Source organism: Ornithorhynchus anatinus, chromosome X1, assembly GCF_004115215.2.
Source record: "Ornithorhynchus anatinus isolate Pmale09 chromosome X1, mOrnAna1.pri.v4, whole genome shotgun sequence".
In the NCBI taxonomy this organism is placed as follows: domain Eukaryota; kingdom Metazoa; phylum Chordata; class Mammalia; order Monotremata; family Ornithorhynchidae; genus Ornithorhynchus; species Ornithorhynchus anatinus.
Genome location: NC_041749.1, coordinates 124,974,294 through 124,988,260, shown reverse-complemented (window position 1 = coordinate 124,988,260; position 13,967 = coordinate 124,974,294). Strand labels below are relative to the sequence as shown.

At 46.9% G+C, this 13,967-nt stretch overlaps 1 non-coding gene across 1 annotated transcript; it reads left to right on the top strand.

The window, feature by feature from the left end:
- Positions 1-8,044: 8,044 nt before the first annotated feature.
- Positions 8,045-8,182, top strand: LOC114806830. The gene has a single exon (XR_003754888.1). It is a non-coding gene; the product is annotated as a small nucleolar RNA SNORA7 (small nucleolar RNA).
- The last annotated feature ends 5,785 nt before the right edge of the window (positions 8,183-13,967 follow it).

The following is a 13,967-nucleotide window of genomic DNA, read 5'->3' as shown; positions in this document are numbered from 1 at the left end:
CTGGCTTAATCTTTGAAATATGTTCACGTGGCATTACTTATTTTATGTGACTTTACAAAGAAAGCCATTAGTATACATAAGCTCGGGGCTCTTAAACTTAGAATTGAAACTTCACCTGATCAAAAATATATAAACCCAAAAGTTGACTCTACACAATTCATTAAAGTGTGGCACTGTTGGAAAGATGGTGTGGGAAACAGTTGTTTCTCTGAAGAATGACACACGAGTTCCTATGTGTTACCCTTCCTTAAGGAATGTAAGGGGGCATATCTTTGGCCCTTGTTTACAAGTGAGATTGGATCTCATTCATTCATTCATTTAATTGTATTTATTGAGTGCTTACTATGTGCAGAGCACTGTACTAAGCTCTTGGGAGAGTACAATACAACAGTAAACAGACACATTCCCTGCCCACAACGAGCTTTCAATCTGGAGCAGGTGAGACAGACATCAATACAAATAAATAAATTACAGATATGTACATAAAAGTGCGGTGGGACTTGGAGTGGGGAAGAACCAAAGGAGGAAGCCAGAGCGATGCAAAAGGGAGTGGAAGAAGAGGAAAGGAGGGATTTAGTCTGGGAAGGCCTCTTGGAGGAGATGTGCCTTCAGTAAGGCTTTGAAGGTGGGGCGAGTAATTGTCGGTTGGATTTGAGGAGTGAAGGCATTCCCTTCTGGGTAAAAAGACCAAAATGGAAGCCACCATCTTCCTCTAATGGAACATAGATTAAGTCTGAAGCCATTGCAGTGAAATGAAAACTCCCCAGGTAATTGAAGATCAAGCATCTTTTTCTAAAGTTCCTTAGAAAAATTGATATGGCTACAGGACACTCTGACTTGAGATGGCACTCTCCATTGTCCCCACATATGTTGTCCATAATAGCTGTGTTATCATTCGTGCTCTTTTAAGCAACATTCATGTAAAACGTTTTTGATAACAACCCAATTCTAGATCATCGACCTCGTTTATACACAGCCAAAGACAAATAATACAATCCTAGTAAAAGGCTCCTAGGTCATTTGAATATTCCCCAATTTCATTTTCTGTCCCTTAGAATACGCTAGGCCCTCTCCTGCACTGAGGGCCAAGAGTAATCACCGATCCAAACGTTGAACTAAGAGCACCACAGAAGGATGGTCCCTGGGCTCCTACCACCTGTCACGTTAATTGCCATCATATCGGTATCTGAGGCACACAGAGACAGAAGGAGGCAGCAGGTGAGACCCACTCCTCTGCCGCCTTAGCTCAGGACAGGGGTCCTCTTTACGATGGGTGAGGCCTCTGAGCCTCCTTTCCCCCAGCTAAGGACACAAAGAGTGGGATGTTCTGTTTAGTTGGCGGTGTCATTGTGTGTGTGGATCCTAAGGTCTTTATCCTTGATTGCCTTTTCTCACACTTATCTCAGCTTCCATTCTCCTGTTGCACACCTTCCAATTTCCAATTTCCGAGTTTTCAGGGTAGGCCCATTTGTACATCTAATGTGGGTGTTTCAGTCAGTGACAGTGTAGGGAGTCAATTCTGCAATGCTGAGATAATCAATCAATGGTATTTTTGAGCAATCACTGGGTACAGTGTACTGTAGTAAGCACCTGGGAATATACAACAGAGCTGTTGGATTTCCCTGCCCATAAGGAGTTTAGAGTCTACAGGGGAAAGTGACAATAGATTAGGGATGGGGTGATAGCATATAAGAATATTTACGTAAGTGCTATGGGACTGGGGTGGGTATCCAGGGCTACAATAGCCACTTGCAGAGTCAACACATTCCACCCACATATTCAACCTGTCACCAAATCCTGTCAGTTCTACCTTTTCAACATTGCCAAAAATCCACACTTTCCTCTCATCAAACTACTCCCTTGATGATCCAAACACTTGGAGAAGCAGCGTGGCATAGTGGATAGAGCATGGGCCTGGGAGTCTAATCCCTACTCCAACACTTGTCTGATGAGTAGCCTTGGGCAAGTCCTTTCACTTCTCTGTGCCTCAGTTACCTCATCTGTAAAATGGAGATAAAGACGGTGAGCCCTGTGTAGGACAGGGACCGTGTCCAACTTAATATATTTGCTTAGTACAGTGCCTGGCACACGTAAGTGATTAAACACCATAATTATTATTCATTATTACTATCTTGGGAAGCAGCATGTCCTAGTGGATGTAGTATTTATGATATTTGTTAAGCGCTTATCACGTGCCTGGCACTGTAGTAAGCACTGAGGTAGATACAGGCAAATTGGGCTGGACACAGTCCCTGAGCTACGTGGGGCACACAGTCACAATCCCCATTTTACAGATGAGGTAACTGAGGCTCAGAGAAGTAAAGTGACTTGCCCCAGGTCACACAGCAGATAAGCGGCAGAGCCGGGATTAGAACCTATGACCTTCTGACCCCCAGGCCCAAGCTCTATCTACTATGCCATGCTGCTTCTCCCTCTAGCCTGGAACTAACTCCCACTTCGTATACACCAGACCACCCACTCTCTCCACCTTCAAAGTCTTATTAAGGTCACATCTCCTCCAAGAGGCCTTTCCTGATTAAGATGTCTTTTCCCCAGCTCGCTCTCCCTTCTGTGTCATCTATGCACTTGGATTTGTGACCTTTGGACATTTGATATTCACCTCACTCCCAACCTCACAGCACTTATATACATATCTTTCAATCATATATTATAAATTACTCATTTATTCACACGGATGTCTGTCTCCCCCTTTAGACTGTAAGCTTGTTATGGGCAGGAAACGTGATTACTAATTCCATTGTATCAATCATAAAACTCAATCAATCAATCAATTATAAAAACTCTCTCCCCTTCCCTCCTTCCCTCCCTAACAGCCATCTTCAACCGTTCACTCTCCAATGGCTTCTTCCCCACTGCCTTCAAACTTGCTCATGTCTCCCCTATCTTAAAAAAACCCTCCCTTGACCCCACAGCTCACGCCAGTTATCGCCCCATCTCCTTCCTCTTCTGTCAGTTCTACCTTCTCAACATTGCCAAAAATCCACACTTTCCTCTCATCAAACTGCTCCCTTGATGATCCAAACACTTGGAGAAGCAGCATGGCATAGTGGATAGAGCATGGGCCTGGGAGTCTAATCCCTACTCTGACACTTGTCTGATGAGTAGCCTTGGGCAAGTCCTTTCACTTCTCTGTGCCTCAGTTACCTCATCTGTAAAATGGAGATAAAGACGGTGAGCCCTGTGTAGGACAGGGACTGTGTCCAACCTAATATATTTGCTCTCCAACCATTCCTCTCCAAACTCCTTGAGCGAATCATCTACACCTGCTGTCTCAAATTCCTCTCCTCCAATTCTCTCCTGGACCCCCTCCAATCTGGTTTCCATCCCCTTCACTCCACTGAAACCGCCCTCTCAGAGGTCACCAATGATCTCCTTCTTGACAAATCCAACAGCCTCTACTCCATCCTAATCCTCTTTGACCTCTCAACTGCCTTGGTCACTGTGGACCACCCCCTTCTCCTGGAAACGTTATCCAACCTTGGCTTCAGTGACTCTATCCTCTCCTGGTTCTCCTCATGTCTTTCTGGCAGTTCATTCTCAGTCTCCTTTGCAGGCTTCTCCTCTGCCTTCCACTCCCTAACTGTGGGGATCCCTCAAGGTTCGTTCTAAGTCCCTTTCTATTCTCCATATACGTCCACTCCCTTGGAGAACTCATTCACTCCCATGGCTTCAACTACCACCTCTAAGCAGGTGATACCCAAATCTACATCTCCTCCCCTGATCTCTCTCCCTCTCTCCAGGCTCGCATCTCCTCCTGCCTTCAAGACATCTCTACTTGGATGTTCTCCCGTCACTTCAAACTTAACTTGTACAAAATAGAGCTCCTTATCTTCCCACCCAAACCCTGTCCTTTCCTGGACGTAACCTTGCGATTCTCCTTCACTCCTCTCTGTCATTCAACCCACATACTCAATCTGTCACTAAATCCTGTCAGTCCCACCTGCACAACACCACTAAAATCTGCCCTTTCCTCTCCATCCAAACTGCTACCACATTAATATCACTTATCCTATCCTGCCTAGATTACTACATCAGTCTCCTTGTTGGCCTCCAGACCTCCCCATGCCATTCCATACTTCATTCCGCTGCCCGGATCATCTTTCTACAGAAACTTCTAAGACGTCACTCCCCTTCTTCAAAAATCTCCAGTGGTTGCCTATCCCCCTCTATATCAAACAAAAACTCCTCACCGTTGACTTTAAAGCACTCTATTACCTTGCCCCTTCCTAACTCACCTTGCTTTTCTCCTTCTACAACCCAGCCCGCACACTTCGCTCCTCTGTGCTAACCTTCTCATTATGCCTTGATATCGCCTGTCACGCCACCGACCCCTGGCCCACGTTCTCCAGCTGGTCTGGAACACCCTCCCTCCTCTAATCTGCCAGACAATTACTCTCCCCCCTTCAAAGCCTTACTGAAGGCATATCTCCTCCAGGAGGCCTTCCCAGACTAAGCCCCATTTTTCCTCATCTCCCACTCCCTTCTGTATCTCCCTGACTTGCTCCCTTTGCTCCTCCCCCCATCCCTGCCCCACAGCACTTGGGTATATATCTTTAATTTTATTTATTTATATTGATGTCTGTTTATTTGTATTGATATCTGTTTCCCACCCTCTAGAATGTGAGCTCATTGTGGGCAGGGATTGTCACTCTTTATTGCTGTATTGTCCTTTTCCAAGCTCTTAGTATAGTGCTCTGCACACAGTAAGCACTTAATTGTGTTGAGCCCACAACAAGTTACTTTATGATCCTGTGGACAACAGCAAGCAAGAGACTTTGTGAAGCCTCTGATGGGCTTTAGTCGAGGCAGCTGATTATGGGACTATGGGGGCAGAACATGGAGGGAGGCGGGGCTTTCTCTCCCTGTTCTACCCAGTAATGGGCCTGGACCAATTAATGACTGTGACATAGAGCTGCCACACCTAAGCCAGATAAAAGGCGGTTGCTTTGAGGCACAAAAAGGGGCACACCTGAGGGGTCATCTGGAAGTAGCACAGGAAGGAGCAGAAGCAAGCTGAGAGCAGCAGGAGATTAGCATTTGACAGCAGCAGAAGGCAGCAGCACTTGGAAGCAGAAATAAGAAGCATTGGCAGAAAGGGCTCCTTTGACCACCGACTGGTATTGGACCTTTGGGTGGTGGAGTGAGTGAGTGCATGTTGGTAAAACTAAGTAAAAAACCTTTCACAGTAAACTTGGTGATCAGAGGTATGGTTGGACTTCTACTACAAGTCACTGAGGAAGGTGCTGGTTGGTATGAACTGGGGGCTTGTGACATTAGTAAGTATGATTGATGGAATGAATCAATAAATCATATTTACTGAGCACCTACTGTGTGCAGACTGCTACACTAAGCGTTTGGGAGAGTACAATGCTTCAATATAGCAGACAATTCCTGCCCACAATGAACTTACCACCTAGAATGGGAAACAGAATTAAATAATTTGAGTATGGGCATAAATTTTGTGAGGGTGAATTGAAAGGAGCAATCATGGCAACAAAGGAATGGGAGAAGAGAAAAGGAGGGCTTAGTAAGGGCAGTCCTCTTGGAGGAGATGGGCCTTCAGTAAGGCTTTGGGAAGAGTAATGGTCTGTTGGATCTGAAGAAGGAGGGCGTTCCAGACCAGATGCAGGATGTGAGCAAGAGGTTGGTGGTGAGATAGGTGAGATCAAGGTTCAGTACAGTACTATAGGTTGGTATTAGAGGAGTGAAGTGTGTGGACTGGATTGTAGTAGGAGAGTAGTGAGGTAGGAGGGGGTAAGATGATTGAGTGTTTGATGCGGAGGTAGATGGGCAACCACTGGAATTTCTTGAGGAGTGGGGAAATGGGCTGAATATTTTTGTAGAAATATGATCGGGGCAGCAGAGTGAATTATGGACCAGAGTGGGGAGAAGCAGGGAGGTTCAACAGAGAGGCTGATATAGTAAACAAGGTGAAATAGGAAAAGTGCTTGGATTAATGTGGTAGTATTTTGAATGGAGAGGAAAGGGCAGAATTTAGCAATGCTGTGATGGTTGAACTGACAGGTTTTAATATGTGGGTTGAATGAGAGAGAGGAGTCAAGGATAATGCCAAGGTTACGGGCATGGGAGACAGGAAGGATGGTGGTGCCATCTACAAGTGATGGGAAAGCCAGTGGGAGGACAGGGTTTGGGTGGGAAAATGAGTTCTGTTTTGGACATGTTAAGTTAAATGTGACGGTGGGACATCCAAGTAGATGTTTTGACAGCAAGAGGAGATGTGAGAGATCAGGGCTGGAGAATGTAGGTTTGTGTATCATCCTCATAGAAGTGGTAGATGAAGCCATGTGAGTGAAGGAGTTCTCCAGCAAGGGATCGACGGTGAGGGAAACAAGAGCAAAGTATAATGTGTTGGTGTTAGAGGAATGAAGTGAAGTGGGAGGGCCTGGGTACTAACTAGTGAGAGAGGAGCAAGAATAGGTAGGAGGGAGGGTCTTATAGATGATGGCCAGAAGTTTCTGTGATGCAGTTATGGATATTTATATAATAGCATTTGTTAAGCGCTTACTATATGCAAAGCACTGTTCTAAGTGCTGGGGAGGATACAATAATAATAATAATAATGTTGGTATTTGTTAAGCGCTTACTATGTGCAGAGCACTGTTCTAAGCGCTGGGGTAGATACAGGGTAATCAGGTTGTCCCACATGAGGCTCACAGTCTTCATCCCCATTTTACAGATGAGGGAACTGAGGCACAGAGAAGTGAAGTGACTTGCCCTAAGTCACACAGCTGACAAGTGGCAGAGCCAGGCTTTGAACCCATGACCTCTGACTCCCCAGCCCGTGCTCTTTGCACTGAGCCACAATGCTTCTCATGGATGGACAGCCATTAGGGGGTATTTGAGGAGTGGGGAGAAGTATGTGAAAATTTTTTTTTTGAAAAATGACAAGGGTAACCGAGTGACAAATGAACTCCAGCCCTTCAATCATCCAGCCTCCATTTCTTTATCATTCAGCCCTCTATAATGATGATAATAATAATAATAATAATAATGGTACTTGTTAGATGCTATGTACCAAGCACTGTCCTAAGCACTAGGGTAGATACAAGTTAATCAGGTTGGATACTGTCCCTGTCCCACATGGGGCTCACCCTCATCCCTATTTTACAGATGAGGTAACTGAGGGACAGAGAAGTGAACTGACTTGCCCAAGGTCACACAGCAGACATGTGGCATAGTTGGGATTAGAATCCATGTCCTTCTGACTCCCAGGCCCATGGCTCTATCCACGAAGCCGTGCTGTTTTTCATAACCGATCTGCTATCACCCCTTGTAGAGGTGTGGGACAAGAAGCATTTGAACAGCAGTTCATGGCAGTTCAAGTGTCTTTCTTTAATCTCCCTCCTGGGAGGACTCAGCACAAGTCTAGTCCCCGCTCTGCCACTGGCCTGCTATGTGACCTTGGGTATCCCTGGGCCTCTGTTTTCTTCATCTGTAAAATAAGGACCCAATCAGTCACTCATATTTATTGAGCACTTGCTGTGAACAGATTACTGTACTAAGACTTGGGAGAGTACAATATAACAGAGTTGGTAGGTACATCCCCTGCCCACAATGAGCTTACAGTCCAGAGGGGGAGATAGACATTAATATAAATAAATTACAGATATGTCTATAAGGGCTGTGGGTCTGGGGGGGGGGGGATCAATGAAGGGAGCAAGTCAAGGTGATGCAGATGGGAGTGGGAGAAGGGAAAATGAGGACTTAGGGAAGGCCTCTTGGAGGAGATGTGCCTTCAATAAGGCTTTGAAGGAGGGGAGGGTAATTGTCAGGTATGAAAAAGGAGGGCATTCCACGCCAGACGCAGGACTTGAGCGAGAGGTCGGCAGAGAGATAGATGAGATTGAGGTACAGTGAGTAGGTTGGCATTAGAGGAGCAAAGTGTGCAGGTTGGATTGTAGTTGAACCCAATACCTGTTCTCACTCCTACTTAGATTGGGAGCCCAGTGTGGGACAGGGACTTGAGTCCAAACTGTTTATCTTGTATCTACCCCAGAGCTCGTCCCTCTCAGGGTCACACCTGGAGAGTTTCCAGTACTCTATCAGTCTTGACTATGGGAGGGAGAGTCAAGCAGAAGCATATCCATTCCATTCCTAGCTTGGGCAGTGGCTAGCGAGTGGAATGCAATCTGCTACAAGTAAAACTCCCCTTTGCTGGGCAGCAGCAGCATGGGAGAGAGTGGAGGGCAGGGACTCGAGTTTACTGTGTGGAAGGAGTTAGTGGTAAACCACTTTTCGTATTTTTACCAAGAAAACTCTATGGCTACACTACCGGAATGATTGCAGATGGAGGTGGGGCATTCTTCAGGGAGGCAGCATGGCCTAGTGGAAAGAGCACGGGCTTGGGAGTCAGAGGATGTGGGTTCTAATTCTGGCTCCGCCACTTGTCTGCTGTGTGACCTTGGGCAAGTCACTTCACTTCTCCATTCCTTCAGTTACCTCAACTGTAAAATGGGGATTAAGACTGTGAGCCCCATATGAGACAACCTGATCACCTTGTATCTACCCCAGCATTTAGAACAGTGCTTGGCTACATAGTAAACACTTAACAAATACCATAATTATTAATTATTATTATTATTCTGGGACAGATGTGTCCATGGAATCACTGTGGGTTGGAGATAACTCGACGGCATAAGACAAGACAGACCCCAGAGCTTAGTACAGGGCTTGTCACAAGGTAAGCCCTTAATGACTTTCACAATTATTATTATTACCCTAGGTCCACAGGTACATACATTGAGCATATGTTGCCTGCAAATCTGAGCTTTTGTCTCTGCCTATTTACATATTCCCTCCCCTATATGACTGTCAGACCCTTCCCCCAGCAGTTTCTCCCCAAGAATGTCCCTCCAGGGCAAAGTATTCATGCCTTCTCATTGATTATTGGATCAGCAATCTGCTCCTGAAGCCAGTCAGTAGTTTCTGCCATCAGAGTCCACTACTCCTCATGGGGCACACTAGGATCCACCATTTTAGGTGGGCTGCTATCATGCGGCCGGGGCTCAGGGTTTGGGTGCTGGGCAGAGGCAAGGCACTGGGTCAGACTTCCACCAGATTCCAGACTGTGGGGGTCAGAGACAGGGTTCCCGCTGCTTTGAGGCTGAGTGCCTGTGTAGATTGGGGCGGAGGGAGAGGCATAGGCAGCAGGCATCGGTCCCACAGCAGGGGCAACCAAGCTCTCAGTTTGGCACAGTGGCCCTGTCACCTCTGAACTGAGAGCTGGGAAGTGGGAGGGGAAGGAGATACCCAGGAAGTCAGGCCGAGTTCCACCCACCACTCGATTCTCCGGGAGAGAAGGGAGAAATGGAACCAGGGCCCTGAACTCTGACGGGAGGGTCAGTGAGTGTCAGCCCCATGACAGTGGCAGCCTGAGCAATCTGGGTGCTTAGCTCACCCACTCCTACCCTAACACAAATCCCAAACCACAGGGAAGCTGGAGCTTCTCCCCAACCTTCCCTCAACATCAGGCATTCCTTCAGTCCACCAGCTCTCCACCCCTCCTGCCCTTAAATCCTTCAGCTCTCTGTCCCTCCTGTCCTTCAGTCCTCCAGTTCTCAGTCCCTCCTGCCCTTCAGTCCTCCAGCTCTCCATCCCTCCTGCCCTTCAAACCCTCCTGGCTATGGGAGGCAGCATGGCCTAGTGGCAAGAGCCCGGGTTTGGGAGTCAGAGGTCGTGGATTCTAATTCCGGCTCTGCCACTTGTCTACTGTGTGACCTTGGGCAAGTCACTTCATTTCTCTGGGCCTCATTTACCTCATCTGTAAAATGGGGATTGCAACTGTGAGCCCTATGTGGGACAGGGACTGGGTCCAACCTGATTGCCTTGTAATCTACCTCAGCACAGAACAATGCTTGGCACATACCACTGAACACAGACCATCATTTGTATTTTTTTTTTTGTATTCAGTCCTCCAGGTCTCTGTCCCTTCTGCCTTTGAGTCCTTCAGTTTTCTGTACCTCCTGCCCTTCAGTCCTTCAGCTCTCTACCCCACCTTCCCCTTAGTCCTCCAGTTCTTCAACCCGTCTGCCCTTCAGTCCTCCAGTTCTCTGTTGCTTCAGTCCTCTAGCTCTCCACCCCTCCTGCCCTTCAGTTTTGTTTTTTTAACTTACTGGCGTTGTTCAGTTGTCTTATCTACTCTAAAGCAGCCCTATCAAAATGAGGGAAACTATAACATCTGAGTATGATGGAATATATTTAGCCATGTACTGTTGTCCTTTAAAACAGTGTGCTCTTTGGAAGGATAAGAAGCAGGGTGCCTCAGAATCTTGGCACAGAAATGCAGGGGTAGTAATCTTGGTGGTTTTAGGGTCATTTTTACAAAATGAAACAGATTTAATAGACATCTTTATACACCTTCTGCCTGAACCTCCTAAAACTTTGAATACCAAAGGAAAAAGGACACAAATTAACATTTTGTATCTGCTTGTTTCTGGGAGTAGGGACTTCCTAGCTTTGGAAACACAGAGTAGAAAAGCATGGTTAGCTAACTTTTGTAGATTCTGAGTCAGCCGAGGCACCCAGTGGAAAGCAGAATCTAGAGAAGAGAGGAATGTCATGGGTTTGTGTGGCCAAGAGACAGGCTTTGGATTTGCACCGGAGTTAAATGTATTTAAAGTCTCGCTGTGCTCTGATAGCTAATTCAGAGAGTGGTTAAGCCTTTTTTTTTTTGAATGTCCTCTGTTCTGTCCTTTCAGTCCTCCAGTTCCCTCCACACCTGCCCCTCGGTCCACCAGCTGGCCGCCCCTCCTGCCCCTCGGTCCACCAGCTGGCTGCCCCTCCTGCCCCTCAGGCCTCCAGCTCTCCAGCCCTTCAGTCCTCCACCTCCTAGTCCCTCCTGCCTTGCAGAGTTGGAGAGCAATCAGGACTGGAGATGTAGATTTGGGAATCATCCTCAGAGTGGTGGTAGTTGAAGCCATGGGAGTGAATGAGCTGAGTGAAGAGAGTGGGTGTAGATGGAGAAAAGAAGGGGACCCAGAACTGAGCCTTGAGGGACCCCCACAGTTAGGGAGGCAGAGGAGGAGCCTGTGAAAGAGACTGAGGAGCAGCCAGAAAGATAGGAAGAGAACCAGGAGAGGTCAGTGTCAATGAAGCTGAGGTTGGACAATGTTTCCAGGAGAAGGGAAACAGTGTCAAAGGCAGCTGAGACATCAAGGGGATCAGGATGGGGAATATAGGCCATTGGATTTGGCAAGAAGGAGATCATTGGCGACCTTCTGAGAGGGTAGTTTACGTGGAGCGAAGGGGACAGAAGCCAGATTGGAAGGGGTAAAGTAGAGAATTGGAGGAGAGGAAAGGGGAAGAACATCTCATTAAAACAATAGGAAATAAATAGAATCAAGGTGATGTACATCTCATTAACAAAATAAATAGGGTGATGAAGATATACAGTTGAGTGGATGAGTACAATGCTGAGGGGATGGGATGGGAGAGGGGGAGGAGCAGAGGAAAGGGGGGCGAAGAGGGTTTAGCTGCGGAGAGGTGAAGCGGGGGGTAGAGAGAGCAGAGGGAAAAGGGGAGCTCAGTCTGGGAAGGCCTCTTGGAGGAGGTGAGCTTTAAAGGAGATGTTCTTTCTTCCCCTTGATTCTATTTATTGCCATTGTTCTTGTCTGTTTGTCTCCCCCTATTAGACTGTGAGCCCATCAAAGGGCAGGAACTGTCTCTATCTGTTACCGATTTGTACATTCTAAGCACTTAGTACAGTGCTCTGCACATAGTGCTCAATAAATACTATTGAATGAATTGAATGAATGAAAGTTCATCTTTGCTTTAACTCTGCCCAGCAAAATTTATTTCTCCATCCTTATCGACATCCATGCTCATTGCCCTCGTCATCTCTTCCAGACATACAACTTTCTGCTCAAACCCCTTGTCTCCCTGCACACACACACCGTCTCCCCATCTAATGACCTGGCTACCTACTTTGTAGAGAAAATTGAAACCACTGGGTGTGATGTCTCTAAAATCTCCCTGCACCTCTCCATTCCCTCTCTCCCTTCTGCCCCTTCTTCAGCTTCCTCCATCTTTCTCAGCAGTATCTCTAGACGAGATATCCTGCCTTTTCTCAAACTCCACCCCTCCAACCTGCACCTCTGACCTCATTGCTTCACGCCTTTTCAAAGCACTTGCCCTCTCCATTCTTTGCTCCCTGACCACTGTTTTCAACTGTTCGCTGTCCAGTGGCTTCTTTCCCATTGCTTTCAAACATGCTTATGTCTCCCCTATTCTAAAATAACCTTCCCTTGATCCCACGGTTCCCTCCAATTTTCACCCCATTTCCCTCCTACCATTCCTCTCCAAACTCCTCAAATGAGTTGTCTACCCCCGCTGTCTCAAGTTCCTCTCCAACTCTCTCCTTAACCCCCTCCAATCTGGCTTCCATCCCCTTCGCTCCATAGAAATCTCCCCCTCAAAGGTCACAAATGATCTCCTTCTTGCCAAATCCAGTTGGCCTCTACTCCATCCTGATCCTCCTAGATTTCTCAGCTGCCTTTGACACTGCTGACCACCCCCTTCTTCTACAAACATTAGCCACCTCGGCTTCGCTGATACTGTCCTCTCCTTGTTTCTTCACCTCTCTGGCCACTCAGTCTCACTCTCTTTGGCAGGGTCCTCCTCTACCTCCCACCCCCTAACTGGGGGAGTCCCTTTGGATCCCCTTATATTCTCCATCTAGCCCCGCTTCCTTGGAAAATGCATCTGCTACCATGGCTTCAACTACCACCTCTATGCGGATGATTCCCAAATCTATAGCGAATATAATTATGGTATTTGTTAAGCGCTTACTGTTTGCCAAGTATTGTTCTAAGCGCTGAGTAGATACAAAGCAATTCATTCAATTGTATTTATTGAGCGCTTACTGGGTGCATAGCTGTGTACTAAGCGCTTGGAAAGTACAATTCAGCAACAAATAGAGACAATCCCCACCCCACAATCAGGTTGGACATGGTCCCTGTCCCACACGGGGCTCACAGTCTCAATACCCATTTTACAGATGAGGTCACTGAGGCACAGAGAAGAAAATGACTTGCCCAAGGTCACACAGCAGATAAGTGGTGGAATCAGGATTAGAACCCACAACCTCTGACTCTCAAGCCCATGCTCTTGCCACTAGGCCATGCTGCTGCTTATCTCCAGCCCAGATCTCTCTCCCTCTCTGCAGTCTCGCATTCCCTCTTGCTTTCAAGACATCCTTACTTGGATGTTCTGTCGACACCTCAATCTTAACATGACCAAAACAAAACTCCTTATTTTCCCACTCAAACCCTAACCTCCCTGTGACTTTCCCATCACTGTAGACAGCACCAGCATTCTCCTTGTCTCACAAGCCCGTAACCTTGGTGTTATCTTTGACTCATCTCTTTCATTCAAACTATGTGTTCAATGTCTCAGTAAATTCCGATGGTTCAACCTTCACAACATTGCTAAAATCTACCTTTTCCTCTCCATCCAAATTGCTACCACCTTAATCCCGGCTCCACCGCTTATCAGTTGTGTGACCTTGGGCAAGTCACTTAACTTCTCTGTGCCTGTTACCTCATCTGTAAAATGGGGATGAAGACTGGGAGCCCTACGTGGGACAACCTGATTACCTTGTATCTACCCCAGCGCTTAGAACAGTGGTTGGTACGTAGTCAGTGCTTAACAAATACCGACATTATTATTAATCCATGCACTTATCCTATCCCGCCTTGATTACTGCCTCAGCCTCTTTGCTGACCTCCCTGCCTCCTGTCTCTTCCCCCACTCCAGTCCATACTTCACGCTGCTGCCCAGATCATTTTTCTACAAAAACGCATTCAGTCCATGTTTCCTCTTTTCTCAAGAACCTCTAATGGTTGCTCATCCACCTTCATATTAAACAGAAACTCCTTACACGAGACGTTAAAGCAGTCAATCACCTTGCCCCCTCCTACCTTGCCTCA